General features: G+C 36.0%; 1 non-coding gene across 1 annotated transcript; it reads left to right on the top strand.

The window, feature by feature from the left end:
- The first annotated feature begins 2932 nt into the window (after window positions 1–2932).
- Window positions 2933–3039, top strand: LOC128294802 (small nucleolar RNA R71). Its single transcript, XR_008285109.1, has one exon. It is a non-coding gene; the product is annotated as a small nucleolar RNA R71 (small nucleolar RNA).
- The last annotated feature ends 956 nt before the right edge of the window (window positions 3040–3995 follow it).

Here is a 3995-nt window from a genome sequence, read left to right as displayed (position 1 = left end):
GAAATCAGAGATACGGGCTAGCTAGAATACGAAGCAACGATATCAAAAACATAAAAATTATCAAAAACCGAACACAAAACATACATAAATCACTTCATGCAAATGCCGAAACTAAGGAAGCTTCAATGGCTTTCTTTTCTCCTCCATATTCGGCCAAGAGATAAAATTTGCATGGCCATTTTATGTTTTATTTTTATTTAATACATTTTAATATTCCATTTACCTTTTTGTCCTTTATAATAATACATAATTTCATATATGCCAAACCATCAATCTCCACTATCATAAAGTAATGGTTTAATTGATAAATAGGGACTTATACTTTAGTAAAACATGGAAAATATACATTTAAACAATTAGAATGCAACTTTTGCATTTTACGCGATTTAGTCCTTTTTGCTTAATTAACTATCGAAACGATAAAATTTTTCAACGAAACTTTAATACCATCTTTTTGCCACTCCGTAAATATTTATAAAAATATTTATGACTCGGTTTATAGAAATGAGGTTCGGATACCTCATTTCCTAAATCCACTTGACCTTAGAATCATACCACTTGAACTTAATAAATCACTTATAAAACAAATATCACAACATCAAAAACATTTTTAAAATCACAATTAACTCGTAAATATTAAATATAATATTTACAAACCTACTCTTCGGATTTGGTGGCCTCGAAACCACTGTTCCGATTAACCTTAAAAATAGGCTGTTACATGTGGATCACACGGCCATGCTGCCAGGCCGTGTAATACACTGTTTAATCCCTGTTAGAGCACACAGCCTGGGACATGCCCGTGTGTCCAGGCTATGTGGGTCAAAAAACCTACATTTAACATAAAAAATAGATAAAAATAAACTAATTAGTAGTGTTAGTGCTCGGGTTGCCTCCCGAGAAGCGCTTTATTTAGAGTCTAGGCTTGACTTTACCTCGTATTCACATGGTCACGGTAAATCACGGAGTCGAAACTCCTTTTTCTCATTGTCAATTCCTTTATTTAAATAAGGTTTAAGTCGAGTGTTGTTTACCTTAAAAGTTCCGAAATGTGAATGGTTTACCTCGACTGTACTGTATGGAAAGACTTTGAGTACCATAAAAGGAGTTGCTCCGTTTGTGTTAAGCTCTGTATTGATAATTCGAGGGTCCTTTTTATCTATCCAGACTTGGTCCCCTACCTTGAATTGGTTTGTCTCGTTTTTATGCTCGTCATGGTTTTATTTTGATTCGGCCTTATGTATTTTTGGTTCCTCCTTGACATGTGTCCGCCATTTGTCTAGTTCTTCTATCTGAAGCCTTCATTCTTCATGAACTATTCTAATGTTGTCGAATAAACTAGAACGTGGCTCATTTGTATTACTCAAAAAATTTTCCTACAAAGAGGGTTGAACCACATGAGTAGGCATATTATCAGGATTTAGACAATTACCTTCATCATTCGATGTCTTGACTGAATCTCGAGCTTGAAGAGCGATGGTTTCTTGACCTACACAAACCGTTAGTTCACCTGTACCAACATCTATGATAGTTCTAGCAGTTGCTAAAAATGGTCGACCTAGAATTAAAGGTAAGTCACTATCCTCATCCATGTCTAGAATAACAAAGTCGACTGGGAATATAAATTTATCAATCTTAACGAGTACATCCTCAACAATACCCTTAGGAAATCTAATAGTTTTATCTGCCAGTTGTATACTCATCCTAATTTGTTTAGGTTTCCCAAGACCTAGTTGTTTAAACATTTTATAGGGCATGACATTTATACTTGCCCCTAAGTCGGCTAAAGCATTATCAACATTTAAACTACCGATTAAACAAGGGATAATAAAACTCCCTGGACCTTTTAAGTTATTGGGTAGTTTATTTTGTAGAATCGCTGAGCAAATTGCATTTAACTCTACATACAATGAATCGTTTAACTTCCATTTGTTTCCTAAAAGCTCCTTTCAAAATTTAACTGCGTTTGGCATCTGTGAAAGAGCTTCAATAAATGGTAAGTTAATATGTAATTTTTGTAAGTAGTTTAAGGAATTTACCGCATTATTCGTCTATGTGGTCTTTCCTTATCGTATTGGGGTATGGCATACAAGGTCTATATTCTTTGCTTATCGGCTTTTGTGTACCATGACTCATCTCAACCTTACCATTGTTTACCGCAGCTTCTTGCCTCGTTTCAGATTTAGGTTCAGCTAACCCTTTGGCATGGAGTTGCTCCTTTGGGTTAGTTTCTGTATTACTGGTCAGCCACTTTGCGGTCATTCAGAGATCGACTTAGCAAGCTGACTTATTTAAGTTTCGAGCCCTTGAATTGACGGTTGCTGATTTTTAAGTGCTGTCTCAGTATTCTGAAAATGAGTTTCTGATACTGAGATAAATTTTGTAAGCATCTCCCCAAGGTTTGGCTTTTTCTCCTATTGGTAAGGTGGTTGTTGAAAACCTGGAGGGTGTTGTGACCTTTGATTCCTTTGACCACCCCACGAAAAATTGGGATGATTCCGCCAACCTGCATTGTAAGTGTTACTATAAGGGTTATTCTTAGGTCTAGAACTGTTACCCATATTGTGGACTTGTTCTCCCTCGGTGCTGGGGTTGAAGGATGGATAGTTTGTGTTGTGTATCCCTCCTCCATTTGAATCAAACCTCATCATTGGATGTACCTAAGTAGAATCATACAAACCATCAATCTTTTTATTCAATAGTTCTACCTGGTTAGATAGCATAGGTGTCGAGGTTGGAAACACCAGCTGCTTTTGTCGGCTTCGTTCTCATGACTTGCCACTGATAGTTGTTTTGTGACATCTCTTTAATAAATTCGTAGGCCTCTTCAGGTGTTTTGTCGTTCAAGGTTCCACTAGCGATTGCATCAATCAGTTACCTTGTTGAGGGGTTCACACCGTTGTAGAATGTCTAAACATGTAACCATAAAGGCAAATCATGGTAAGAGCACCTTCTCAATAAATTCTTATATCTCTCCCATGCATCATAAAGTGTTTCTAAATCCATCTACACAAAAGAGGAGATATCATTCCTCAATTTAGCCTTTTTGGCCGGCATAAAATATTTAAGCGAAAATTTTTCGATCATTTGTTCCCAAGTAATGATTGACCTTCGTAGTAACGAGTTCAACCACTATTTAGCCTCATTCTGTAATGAAAAGGGAAACAACCGAAGGCTAATGACATCGTTAGAAATGCCATTGATCTTAAAGGTGTCGTAGAATTCCAAAAGATTTGCTAAATGAGTGTTTGGATCCTCGTCCTGCAAACTATCAAACAAAACAAACTGTTGTATCATTTGAATCATGTTAGGTTTTAGTTCAAAATTATTTGTAGAAACAGCAGGTCTAACAATACTCGATTCAGTTTCTGTTAAAGTAGGCTTAGCATAATCATACATAGTACGAGGAGCAGGATTCTGTTTTACTGGATTTGCAGCAACTATAGGAGGTATCAGATTATTCAGATTGTCCACCATCTTAAGACTCTGTTTTACTGGATTTCTGCTAGCTGTGCTTTCTATCACACTGTCAAATAGCAAAGGTCTTGACGGGTTCCTTCTAGTCATAAACTAGAGATTTTTGCCAGAAGCAAATAACAGGGAGATTAGAAGAGAAGTAAAAATTAAATTAAAACAAAGTAATTTTCAATAAAAATAAAAAATGGCTAAAGTAATAAAATTCAAGCGCTCCTAATATCTTAGTCCCCGACAATGGCGCCAAAAACTTGATGGTCGCTAAACTGACTAAAAATTCGACTAAGGCAAGCGCACCTATCAAACAGTAGTATAGTTATGGTGAGACCGAAAATATCGTATCCACAAGGAGTAAAAGTACTAGTAATTACTATCTTTCTATTATCTAGCCTAAGAATTAAAGGGATGTTTTTAAACTAAGATAAACTATCTAATTAACTAAGAACACGACAGAGTTAAAAGTTGGAAAATACTTTTGGAAAACCAATGGAGAAGACAATACCCAAGGAAGAATCCACCTA

This window comes from Gossypium arboreum, chromosome 6, assembly GCF_025698485.1.
Source record: "Gossypium arboreum isolate Shixiya-1 chromosome 6, ASM2569848v2, whole genome shotgun sequence".
NCBI lineage: Eukaryota > Viridiplantae > Streptophyta > Magnoliopsida > Malvales > Malvaceae > Gossypium > Gossypium arboreum.
This window is presented reverse-complemented; position numbering and strand designations above follow the sequence as displayed.